The sequence below is a fragment of the Lethenteron reissneri genome, chromosome 44, assembly GCF_015708825.2.
Source record: "Lethenteron reissneri isolate LAM-NWPU_2019-01 chromosome 44, ASM1570882v1, whole genome shotgun sequence".
In the NCBI taxonomy this organism is placed as follows: Eukaryota; Metazoa; Chordata; class Hyperoartia; order Petromyzontiformes; family Petromyzontidae; genus Lethenteron; species Lethenteron reissneri.
Genome location: NC_083822.1, coordinates 6,977,914 through 6,991,834, shown reverse-complemented (window position 1 = coordinate 6,991,834; position 13,921 = coordinate 6,977,914). Strand labels below are relative to the sequence as shown.

Sequence of the window (13,921 nt, the reverse complement as noted above, 5' to 3'; positions counted from 1 at the left end):
TTGTATTTCTTTTCTTTTTACCACATTCATCATTTGGCACTGCTTTATAGCAGCGAAATGAACAATAAACGAAGCAGATGGGGAAGAGGGGAAATCTTGAGCCTGGAGTTGAGCAGGGGTCAACCGCGAGTCGGTGGTTCCGTTCCTGAGAAAACGGGCCCAACAGGCTCATTGCCTTGTGGAACAAATTATTTACTTAGTAATTATAATAACAATAATAATGTTTTTTGTAAAAAAATATCTGAGCCGCCTCTGTTTATAAAATGCATTAATTTATTTACTCCCATTGCTATTTTATTCAACAAGGGAGCACAGACGCGGGGCCATAGAAGTACGGTACAACAGTGGATTTGTCTGCACTGCCTTCTGATGCCCACCACGATGTCAGAGGCTGCCCCGTAGACGTCTATAACATCCTGCTGTGTGCATGCTGGTCACCCATCCAAGCCAAACGCTCATTCATGGGATTGGCCAACTATCCAAAAGTTGCAGAATCCTCCTGAAAACAGAGTATTGAGGCTCAACAAGGTTTTAACTGGATACATGGTATTGGGTACAAACAAAGCTTTTGTCGATCCACTGCTGGATGAGGGGTCCACCCACAGCGCGTTTGTAATGGGCATTGTTTAATCATACTTCGCCACAATTGTCAGTGTACGTTGGCGCAGGTGGGTGACCCGGGACCGGTTCGGTTGTCATTCAAAACTCGTGTCACGTGGTTCATAGCGGAGTGCAAAAAAAAAATCCACCGGGTGAGTTTAACCCACGTGAAGTTTTCGCGTGGCTAAAGAAGTCAACGTTAACCACTCCGCCACCGCTCCACGTCACGGGAAGCGTCTTCGTACATACCGCACGTATTTGCATTTAAAAGCACAATGCCTTTGTACTCATGACTTGACCGTGCTGCCCACCCTGATAAGAGATTTCCAATCGTCGCCCTTCGTTGTTGGCAAAAAGTAATTTTCCTTTTCATCGCAGTCGGTGGCGCCAGCAAAAGCCGTTTCGCTTAAAGGGTCCGCGATTACCGCTCCCTCGTAAAGTTTATGGGCGGCAAAGTCGCGCTGATGTCACCCCCGGCAAAGCCATGTGAGTGCGCGTGACTGGGGAGCGGTGGGCGAGCGGTTAGCGCGCTGCGCTACGAACCCGGCAGAGCACCGCGTTCGAGTCTTGCTCACGGTCAACACCGGTGACGATTATTAGAACGGGTCATGGACCTCCTCTCGGCCGACTAAGCCTCAAATGAATACCTGGTGCGATACGTGAACATTGCAACTATGAATACAAAGGTGGCCGGGCGTGGTGCTGGCCACCCACTCCGTCGTGTGCCGTTCCGGCCTTCACAGGTGCTCACCAACAGCAATTGCCCCAAGATCCTGTTAAAGGGTTCAGGGGGATCTTCTTAATTGTTTGTCTTGGCTGTAGGAGCACAGAACCTGCCGCATGACATCATCCCGAGCTCTGAACCCTGGCTCATTGTGGCACTCGCTGGCAGAGTCGCGCGGATAATAAACCCACAGATATGGCACATGCCCACATGAACGCAGGAACATTGCTACGGACGTCTGCGTGTACAGCGACTACGAATGAATGGATGCTTCAGTGTTTGAATCGGAGAATGGCATCGGTGCGACGAAGCCCGCGTGAGCCATCGGTACAACTACAGGAATACTCCCGACTCGTGTTCACCTTTCTGGGTGTCATCTGCAGAGCGCAGAAATCCGCCTGTTAAGCGGTTGATGCCCGATTGTCAGATGTTAGTGGAATGAGCGCTCCATCTTGGAGATGGGGGGGGGGGGGGATCCTGTTTAGCGTTGGGATGTTTGGCCCAATCCACCCGTGAGCGTCTTTGCCATGGTTTGACACTCTTCCATGAAACTTGCACGTTGTGGGGGTTAATCGGGCATACTTCACCACGCTGGTTCTCATCTATTTAAAAACAGAGCAAGCATAAGACATAACATGAACAAATAAATGGACCCCAATCTGCATTTATCTGGATTTTTGAATGAAAGTAAAATAACGTTGGTGCGATCAATCTAAAAACCTTCCAGATGAACGTTATCAAAACAATCTGGTAAACCGAGATATATATTTTGATTGTAGATTGTGTTACCCATGGTGATGAAAATAACACTCTGCCTTGAAGAAGAACAAGAATATAATTTTCAATCAGTACATTACTGACCACGATTTCACGTAGATCAGAATCATCGCCACTGACAGAGACAACGGGACAAAGGCTGGCAGTTTTCAAATGCGAAGGGAGAGGTAAACGCTTGGGATTATTCTGCTAGACGCGTTTCTTCTGTTATATTCTCATTTGCAAGAGTGACCCAGGACACCAAAAAGGAGGAACACGTGGTTCAGAGACCAAACTTAACGCAGTTGACATCATGTTGATTCTTCAGAAAAGTGACGTTCGGTAGAACACACTGCTTGAGGTATTAAACTACCTCAACAATATTTTTTTTTTTGACCATGCAAGACCCACTGAGCTATTCCGCTCCTTTTCAGAAGCGACCTGGTCACAAATGAAAGCTCAACGAAGTGGCTTATCACGTGGAAATATATTGGAGCCAAACACACCAAATGCACGTTTTTCAATGTGTGTGTGGGGGGGGGGAGAAACCGGATGACCCGGAGAAAAATCCACACAACCAGGGGGAGAAAAGAGACGCACGCAAACTCAAAATATACAGCAGGCGTCAGGGTCGGGATCGAACCTACGAGAGCACAATATCACTGCCGCTCGCGTATCTTGATGACAAGCGAGCAGTAAAAGGCAGAGCTTGCCAACCCTGATAATGCTGGTTGAGCGGGGACCGTGAGTCAGGCAAACAAGGCGATTGCAGCCCGCCCTGTGCACGCCACGGGCGTGGGAGAGGATGGGTTGCTCCCAGATTATTTGGCCAAATTAGAGAATGACGATTTCAATTTCGATTTAAAGCTTTCGTGACTGCAGGGATTCATCTTCTTGGTTCTTTCGGTGAAGTCACGTAGAATGGAAATAATAAAAATTAAACATAATAAAATAATTCTCACGACGTTTCGGCCACAACGCAAGCAGCCGTCCTCAGGTGAAGAACAGGTCTGTCGATGAGACAGCGTCTGAAGACGCGTGACTTTACCGAAAGAACTAAGAAGATGAATGACGATTAAGTTTGACTTTTTTATTTTTACTTTGATGATTCATAATTTCACTCCCTCCACAACGTGAAAGACTAAGTTCATGATCATCATCATTATGATCAAATCCACTGCTTGATGAAGGTCTTCACCAATAAGTCGTCGCCATCATTCGCTGCGTTGCGATGCTGCTACAATGCAAAGGCTGCCTCGCAAAAGTACACGAAATATACAAACAGGTTAGAGCCCTTTGCGACGAAAGTCTCTGTTGCACGGAAGCCCTGGGATGCACGCGCAGAAAGTACGTTCGACATCGCTCAGTGCTGCTGCTACGTCACCGCACACACGAGGGTGGCCGGCGGTCACGAATTGTAACGGAACGGCAGCCAAGGAATGGAACGCGTCCGAGACGATGACCACGGATCAGAGGGAGGAGATGGCAGCGATGAGATCAGTTCGCGTGCAAGGAAGTTCTGGCCAGATTGTTACATCGCAGGGTCGTGAGAGGTGGCCGCTGCAACTTGGGTGGAGGATTTCATCCAGCAGTAGATTGATCATAGCTGCCACTGATGATGATGATGATGGAGAGGACATGCAATAATGATTGTACCGCGGATCCTTTTTATTCGTCGGCTAGACTCACAAAACCCACAGATGCCGCAGTGCACTAGGGGGCATATTCATCAACCAGACATTAGGGCCCAATTCGCTCGAGGGCATTCGGTTTGGTGGCGGGCGAACTTGTCCTTTCGGGCTCTGCCCTTGTTGGTAAGCCGACTTTAGAAAGCCTCCATTGTGCTCCCCTCCAATAAATGCGCTTAATTATTTCGACCCAAACGTCGGGGCAGTGACCCGCGGTGTAGCGCCGGGGTCGACCTCTACCTTCCTAAAAAAAATAAGAGAATGTGAGAATAAGGAATGCGAACTCCTCAGCCGCCTGCCATGCGAAGTGGGTGCCTTGGCTGAGCATCGCCTTCCGCGGATTTCTACCGGGTCCTGTTGGACGTTTCGCTTCAAGTATGAAGGCAGCTTTGTGTGCGAACAAAACACAGCCTCGCCACGTTTACCAAACGTCTTAGCTCAAATACAAATGTAGTTGTTGCACTGTGCGCGCACCTGATCATTGGTAAACATGCACAAATTCGAATTACGAGTACTCTCTTCGTGATTCGGGACAAAGACCAAAATTCCCCCCCCCCCCACCCCCGTTCACCTTAAAGACTGTTTTTGGAGGAATTACTGTGAGCGAACACCCCACACAACATGTTCTCTCGCAACAGCACCTGCCTCTCCAGTGTGTGTGTGTTTATGCAGAGGGACAAGAGTATTTTAGCAAGGACATATGCGCATACACAGACCTATACACACCCAAAGTAAACGACGACTCCCTCCCCACTTCAGCACCTTTGATACAGGATAGCAGACTCATTGCGTGATGCATCGCATTAATTAAAATAATTGCCTTCCCAGCAGTACAGCAATTGATGAAGGCTTCGATACGCCATGTCGGTCACGGGGGAGGCGGGGGTTGGGGGGTGTAACCAAACTTCACAAGGCTAGTTAGTGCAAGTTGGGGAAAGCAGGATGGGTACCCAGGTCCAGTTCACGATGTGAGCCGTGGCCAGGAATCGAACGCTTGGGTAGCCGGATTCGTAGCGAAGCGTGCAAGCCTCTCACTGCACCAACTGCACCCCCACCCCCTACCCCTCCCAGGCTTTTCGTACAATGTATCCTTCATGTGCCCAACACTCTGACGTCGGCTTCCGCGGATTTCTAACGGCCCTCTCCACCACCCGCGTGCCGCACGCATCTCTGTGTGGCGCGCACGCTGGACAGCGCCCATCATCGCGGCCAATCGCTCACTCCAGAGATCCAAGAGTCAACGCAGCGCTCACCTAGTTATGCATCACTAACATGATGCATCACTGACATAATCACCGCTGTTAGACATGTATGCAGTGCCATGGCCGTGTACTCAAAGTCTCAATGCGTTGGTCATCGAATTATTGTCTCACCTATCCATGCATTATTCATCTAAGCAATCAACCACTCTTCTATGCATTAATCGATATGCTAAATTAGTTACTCATATATTCACTGACGATTCTATTCACTTCATACATGACATACCCATCTAATAAATGCATTGATCATGAATGCAATTACAGAACCGCTAAATTACTCATCTCTTTAGAAACTCATCTAATCGATACACTACTCATGGAATTACTCAGCGAACCAATTGCTAATTTCATCAATGTATTTAGTGATAAGTAATGCATTAATAATCCGTTGTATCGCCCATCTAATCAATTTAACGATTTTAATCGATGCATTGCCCATATATTAACGTATTCATGTACTCAATGAATTCTTCATCAATGACATTGCGTTGTTTAATGCTTTCAGCCAAAGTGAACTCATTATAGCCACCGACATACCTAGGAGGCATCTACAATAGGCTGCAATTAACGACGAGAATATTTATTTTCTCTGCTCTGCAGAAGGGACATTGTCCGAAACATCAACCTACTCGATTTCTTCTGATATCATGACAGCGGTCATTTATGTAACGCTGCCGCCTTCCAACTTGGCTGTGGTTCCCTGTAAGCGACTGTGAGATGTAGTTTGCATATCGGATGCAATATGAAACTAAACTTCATCATTATATTTTGAGATACGTACAGTATGAAGCCCCACGCTGCAATGTGTGCACTTATATTACGAGCAAAAATGTATGTACGCGAGGTGGAGAGACGAGACCAGTTCACGTGCACAAGCGACATGACATCGATTTCGGGTGGCACCGTAGAGAAACGAGGGATGCCCAACGGCGTGGGTCTGGAGGCCTTCTTCCAGCAGTGGATATAAACCGCGTCCCACGATGGTGACAGAACACACACGAGGAGCCTCGTCAGCTGCACGCCTAAAGTCCACAGTTTCTCTGGAGTCTCTCAACAAAAAATATTCCAAACCCTCACCACGTGCGCTATGCCTGGCACGCACGTGCTGATGTTGTGAAGTCAGAACTCACGCACGTGTTGGCTGTGAGGGGGGTACGTGATCGTGGATGCCACCCACAACACACATTCGCGCGCGCGCGCCTTTGTCTCACCTTCCAGCGGAGACTTCCAGCGAAGGAATTGGGTCACCCCCTCCACCACCCCTCCCCGTGCTTGATCCACGCGAGGCGGCGTTCGCATCCAATAAACTCGGCGGCGTCGCGAGACGAACGAACGAATGAATGGATGTTCGGAATTTTTGCCGAGTTGATTGGTTTTATTGGTTGAACGATTTGCAAGTTAATCCGGTGGGCGTTGAGGCCACGGCGCTTCGAGACGATCTCCCCGGAGCCGGAGTCGCTCGGTGGTGACGATGCGTGAAGTACAATCCGAGAGGGTCTTCAGCGGCGAATTGAAATCATCCGTGAACTTCCCAAGGGCCGAAACGTGACAAGATAAATCCAGAAGTCGCTCGTTCATCCGAGAAATAGACTCGCACGCCGAAACGTCGCTCAGCCCGGTCTCCCCCAAAAAAGAGCTCATCACGCTGAGAGCATACACAGAACTGCACAATATAATGCTTACATAAATAAATAAAAACTACCCGACCGTAATTACCAGAAAAATAAAACCATTATTGATTTCGATATATCATGTGCGAGCTGTGTAATTATTAATTCGCCGCGCGCGTGTCTCTCTGTGTGCGTGGCTGTGCGTGAGTGAGTGAGTGAAAGCACTGAACATCCCATTGAGCACGTCTGAACGCTGTGCATTTGAGTGTGTGCGTGACTGACTCTGTGTGTGCGTTCCGCGTGTGCAATGTCATGAGCGGCAAGCCGGCTAAGGGCGGTCCTTGATGACTCCTCCCATCCCATCCCCCCCCCTCCTTCTCGTCTCACAGACCATTGGACGGAGGCAGAATTACAGACGTTCCTTCCATACCAGCGCTTTCGCACGCACAACGCACGCCATCTCCATTCCACCGCTAACCCCCCCTCCCTCCCTCCAACCCTCCTTCTCGGGTGCCCTTCACACGCACAGCCTCCAAGGCACCCGGCGACTCGAAGCAGAGCGAGCTCCGTGTTGTATCGCTCGATTACGAGTCCGTGCGTGTTGGCGTCTCCGTCATCATGGGATTCAATCGACGAATCGTGACGTCCCTCGTTAATATAACGCGTGCTGTGTTTTAGTCATCACGAATCCCGACAGGGAAATTAGATGATGCATTAAAGGCGCGATCTATTTAGGGAATTGATGTTACGGCTCTTAGCATGTGAGAGTAATGGTGATGTTTATGCGTTATTGAATGTGCATTAATTAAATCGTGGATGTGGATGATATATATTTAAAAACATAATCCACAAATCGACTTTTGCTCCCCCCCCCCCCCATTGTCATCGTCACAGTAATCATGATCAGTCATGCTTCGCCAAGCCGCCGCTATCTCGCAATTTCAAGCGATGGAAACCATAATAATAATAATAATAATCACCGACGTCATCATCATCAGCATCGGTATCCAAAGTGACGGAGCTAAAAGATGACGTGGAAATGAGGCCATGGACCGGGACCTTCTCATCGCATCGCAGGACCGCGAGGGATGATGACTCGGACTCGTGGCGGTCTTCATCCACCCACAGAACTTGCACACTTATCTTGAATTATATCACGGAAGAATGCAACGTTCGCTTTGTAGCAGAGGCCACCCTTTTATAATTGCACCTTACCCACACAAAGTACAACCCAAATTATATTACGGCACCGGCGATGGAACCTATATGTTTTTTTCTAGACAATGCCGAGGGGAACAGCTGTTGACATACACACGCTTACACGTGCGCTTAGACAAAGACACACAAGCGCACGTACATATGCACCCCATTGCATCAATACATGAACACAGCTGTAATAAAGACGACTACCCCTATAGATTTTTCTTTCAGGCAATTTGAACAAGCACTGTTAGCGAGCACCTATACATGCCGGTACAGCACACGAGGGGGTGGGTGGCCAGCACCATGCACGGCTTCCTTTGTCTCCCTCGTGGCGATGTTTACACACCGCACCAGGTACTCAGTTGAGGCCGAGTCGATCTAGAGGTTCAGATAATCGTCACTGGTGTTAGTCGTGAGCGGGATTCGAACTCGGGTTACCAGGTTCGTAGCGCAGTGCGCTAACCCCTAAACTTCCCCCACTCCCCACCACACTCGGGCACACACACACACTCACTCGGACACACACTCACACACTCAGGCACACACGCACACACTCGCACACACACACTCGGGCACACACACACTCGGACACACTCGGACACACACACACTCGGGCACACACACACACTCACTCGGACACACACTCACACACTCAGGCACACACGTACACACTCGCACACACACACTCGGGCACACACACACTCGGACACACTCGGACACACACACACTCGGGCACACACACGCACACACTCACGCACACACTCGGGTACACACACTCGGGCACACACACACACACTCGGACACACACACTCGAGCACACACACACTCACTCGGACACACACACTCGGGCACACACACGCACACGCCGAGCTAAATAAACAAACAAACCGCAAGCGCAGTGGGGGCGCTCGGCATCACACGCCAACTGTTTACAACCGCGAAGAATGCCCAGGTCTATTTATATAACTCGCTCGCCGAGTGAGCTAAGTGTATTGCGTGCGGATTGCTGTCTGCAATTACGAGATGAGTGAACTTCAGCCTTGTTTGAGTAACGTGTAATTGCGATAAGGTGGCAGGGAGGTGGTGGGGGTGGGGGGCAGTATTGTGTGGTTGGGGGGGGGGGATTAGTGGATTGGGTATGGGGGGAGGGTGTAAGATTGGCGGTGTAGGGTTTGGATGTAGGATCGGTGTTAAAGGGGGCAGGATGGTGGGCCGAAGGATGAAAAAGCGCAGCAATTGGCACACGGGGGGGGGGGGGGGGGTTGGCGGGGACACGGTGGGGAGGGAGGCTGGGGTGGGTGTTGGGGGTTAGTGGGTGGAATTGTTGGGGGGTATTGTAGGAGCTTGCAAATTTCTGGGCAAGCGGGGGACACAGTCGGGAGGGAATGGGGGGGTGGTGGGTGCCGTGTTCTCGCGGGGCGTGAGTAAGAGACCTCCTCCTCCTCCGCCGCCGCCGCCCAGACTGATACATTGCACGGGGCTGGGCGTTGCTTTGGCCGCGCAATGAAAGGCGCTGCTTGTGCTGCCGAGGCGGCCGTGAAATTCCTTCTCTGCGACTTCCCGCTCGCTTTATCACGCGAGGCGCGGCGCGCGATAAACGCGGAGCAGAGTTCGCTGGAGCGGAGTGTAAACGGCTTGCACACCTGGCCAACTTGCCTGTCTACCTGGCCGCGTCCGTGTGTGTGTGAGAGAGAGAAAGAGGGCTGTTTTTTCGCATGCCTCGTGGGGTTTTCCCCGTTTTTTTGTTATTTCTCTCAAAACGAATTGGCCAAACATCCCCATTGTATGATCAATAGACTCTAGACTCGGTGAGACTTTTTTTTCTGGACAGTACCGTCATGTATAACATATTAAATTCACGGAAAACATGGGGGACAAACACGTGATGCTTAGTGCGCCCCCCGTCATAGCTGAATATGTGAAATAAAAATAATGAAAATAAGGGCGCGGGTTACGATTCCACCAAAACTTTACACGTTTACACATTCACTTTTACGTTGTAACAATGTGACATTTCAATTTAAAGCTTTCGTGACTGCAGGGATTCATCTTCTTGGTTATTTCGGTAAAGTCACGTAGAAGGGAAATAATAAAATAATAAAAATAAAACATAATAAAATAATTCTCACGACGTTTCGGCCACAAAGCAAGACGCTGTCTTTCCGACAGACACTGTTCTTCACCTGAGGACGGCTGCTTGCGTTGTGCCCGAAACGTCGTGAGAATTATTTATTATGTTATATTTGTATTATTTTATTATGTCCCTTCTACGTGACTTTACCGAAAGAACTAAGAAAATGTGGCATTTATTCTCAACATGAAAGTGTTTGGAGAGTACGTACCGCGTGTGTGTAGCAACATACATGTCCTTGCAAATAAACTATCTCACTGGAATCCGTAGTCGAAGTGCGTAATTATATCGTGTATCTAAGTCTGTGCTCTCCGGGTTGCCTGCGTGAAAAGTGGACCACGTCCTTCCTCAATCCTGGCCAGCTGACTCAAAAACACAATAAATGATGACCATCATTGTCACCACGATCATAGCCATGATCACTGTCCGTTCAATAATCGAATCATCAACATTTTCAAAATCAATACCACCATTCAATATAAATATATCATCACCAAGTTTGTCGTTGACGTCTCTGTCAACATCTTCATTTAATATTATTACGATAAAAATATTCGATTTTGTTATACCAGGTAAGGCCCACTGAGATGCAAACGCTCTTTTTCAGAAGCGACTTGGCCACAAATGATAGCTCACCCCAGTGGCTTATCACGTGGACATTTTTTTTTTCTATCAGCCACAGACTCTGAACAGATGTTTCTAAATGTGGAGGCCAACACCGGAGGACCAGAAGAAAAATCCACGTGAACACGGGGAGAGAGAACAAGCAAACTCCAAATATACAGGCGTCAGGGTCGGGATTACACCCACGAACTCCTGTATACCAGGCGAGGTAGTTAACATCTCACCATTGTGGCACCCTCATCATTACACCATCGTAATAATCACTGTCATACTCTTTGGTTCTTTCGGTAAAGTCACGTAGGTATAAAATAAAATAAATTAAACCACGACGTTTCGGGCGCAACACAAGCGTCCGTCATCAGGTGTGACAACCACAGCAAGAAACAATTGCTGTAGTGATGATTATTGAATCTCTTACGACCATCATTCATCATATCATCATTATTATGTTTATATAGCACCCTATATATATACAGCTGCTCCTGATGATGATGACGATACACATGCGCATTTCCTTTCGCGTCCCAGGTCTTCATTACAACCCAGCTCGCCTTCTGATTGTAAAAGTGGAAAAGGTGAAATCCCACAATTTTTTGCTCACGCTACCGCTGGCAGAAGGGCCCCACTCGAGTTGGAGATCTTCCTCGTGACTTTCTCGGCAGGCGATTTGACCGACTCCTTCCTCCACGCTCGGCAGACGTGTTGAAATAGGTGAAAGTTACCCACGCTTTAGCCCCCCCCCCCCACATCACGATAAATGCCGATGGACTAACTGTGGTGTACGCTACCGACATGAGCTGCTGGGTCAGCAGGCGAGGAATACAACAACGACAACAACAACAATAACAACAACAACAAATATATTGACCAGCAGAATCTGTAATTTTTCCTGGAGAAATCCGATGAGCTGTAAAGCTCTTTTTCACAGATGTCCACTATGGAATATTGTTTCGATTGCCGCCCCGGGGAGATCGAATCGACCCGGCGACTTCCGCAATTCAAATGGCACATATCTTTTTTTTTTTACTAAATCAATATTAGAAATCATTACAAATGTTCTCGCTTCGACAACTGTTTTTTTTTTGCCAAGGCGTGTGAATCTTATCCATTGTGCAAAGAAGGCGAGAGGTTGAATGAAGACCGGTCCATTCCACTCTGAGCTCGGTGCGCGGTTGTCAGGTCCACGCCGGGTTTTGGCGCGCGCCACCTGGCACTCATCCAGTGCGGGCCCTTTGCACTCGCACGCGATGTTGTCAGCCCCCGCATTGTGCCTTGCGTGACTAAGACAGCCGCAAAAAAAAAACACAAAACCCACCTTGCGTGTTGCGTGAGCGCGTGTGTCGTCGGTGCACGCGCGCGCGTGTGTGTGTGTGTGTGTGCGTGTCTGTGTATGGGTGCGGAGCAATAGTGTATTGGGTTAGTGCACAGCGCTACGAACCCGGCCACTCGAGTTCCTTTCTAACTCATGACCAATAACATCGGATGATGTTCGAACCGGTTCTGGGCCTCTCATGAAGGTTGACTCAGCCTTAAAAATTAGTTCTTGGTGCGGTGTAAACATCAAATTTGGGGAGGCACGGACGGCCGGAGGTGGTGCTCGCCACACCATCCCATCATGTGATGTTCCCACTTTCATGGGTGTTCGCTAGCAGCACTTTCCCCAACAGTCCATTAAGGCTACGCGGGGGACCTTTGTCTTTGGGTGGCGTAGTGAGTTGGTTAAGGCTGTGCCACCTGAGTTCGCCTCCAGGCCACGGAAATTATAACACCAGTGATGATAATAGTAACCGGTCCAGTGACCCCCTTCACCAATGAACAGTGTGGTGAAGTATTGTTGAACAGGCCCGAATCACTTGCTTCTGCATTATCCGGCCACGGCGAACGTCAATGACGAATATATGAACCTGAGTCGTGGGACTCGCTTAGGTGGGCTCCGGCGTGATGTGTAAACACAAGCACTGGGGAGACAGTGGAAGCGGTGTGCTGATGGCTTTAGGTGCCTTGCTAACAGCACTTGCCATAACAGCCTGTGGAAGGCTATATCGGGGATATTTGTCGCTGTACGTGTTTTTTTACTGTACAGAAATATCTTAAATAGTGACATACAGCCAACAGACACACACGGCCATAGCGACACATACATACACACATTCACGCCACAACAAACCCACTTAGACACAAACCCACACGCTTGCACACCCCCCCCCCCCTCTATTCCCCGATAAAATTGTGGGGGGGCGGGGGGGCTTTGACGAAACTGTGAGCGCTACACACGTGATACACGCGACACACACAACAAGCACACACACACACACACATGCACACGCGACACACACAACAAGCACACACACACATGCACACGCGACACACACAACAAGCACACACACACACGTGCACACGCGACACACACAACAAGCACACACACACACACGTGCACACGCGACACACACAACAAGCACACACACACACGTGCGCGTCTATTAGACGCGTGGTGCAGCAGCAGCAGCATTATTCGCCCTGCAGGTGCGGCTGCCGCTGACGCTGATGATGTCTCACAGCTGTCACCGCCCGCGTTTGTCAGGCAACTTCAAGCACAGCCGCCTCCACGCAGCGGACAATAGCCTCAGTGCTCGCACAGCTGAGCACACTGAGCACTCGTTCGGTGGGGTGACTGGACACACGGTTACGGTTGGGCACACGCGTGGCGAGGTGACTGGACACACGGCAATTCCCCCCCAAAAAGTAAGCCAGAAAATAATTAAAACGATGCAAGAAAAAGGTCATTAAGTTCACACGCCGCACACACACTAAAGTAACAATCACAAATATACATATCTGTAAGAAAAAAATATATATTGCACTTTGTAATGATGAAACCGCTCCAATACTGGGAACTACATTAACAGGAAGAGAACGGCATGCATCAGGGAACACATGCACATTTTAGAGACCCCAAATTTTAGTGTCAAGGTAAGTATGCAAGTGGGCTGGCCAGGGCATCGTGTCTGGAACGTTTGATGGAAGATGACCGAGACGAGTGATGGAACGGCAGCCAAATGAACGCAAAACGCCCGAGACCACGACCCCCGTGGAGATGGAGCGATGATTGAGCTCACGAGCAGGAGCAAGGGGCTTCGTGGCGTCACAGGATCACAAAACGAAGGCGGCGATGACGAAGTGGTTATGACATCATCCAGCAGTGGATCGACCATGGATGATGATGATAATGGCTGCTAAAATAACCTTATATTCATCATCATGATCAACTGTGAACAATCCCCCAAATCCACCGTCATCTCCCACGGCCCTGCGATACAACAATC

General features: G+C 49.2%; 1 long non-coding RNA gene across 3 annotated transcripts in view; it reads right to left on the bottom strand.

Moving 5' to 3' along the window:
* Nucleotides 1–6,910, bottom strand: part of LOC133353556 (uncharacterized) — a 133,001-nt gene extending 126,091 nt beyond the window's left edge. For all 3 annotated transcript variants that reach the window (XR_009756402.1, XR_009756403.1, XR_009756404.1), the window contains exon 1: nucleotides 6,242–6,910. This is a non-coding gene — a long non-coding RNA (uncharacterized LOC133353556). The remainder of the gene's footprint in view (nucleotides 1–6,241) is intronic.
* Between the last annotated feature and the right edge of the window lie 7,011 nt (nucleotides 6,911–13,921).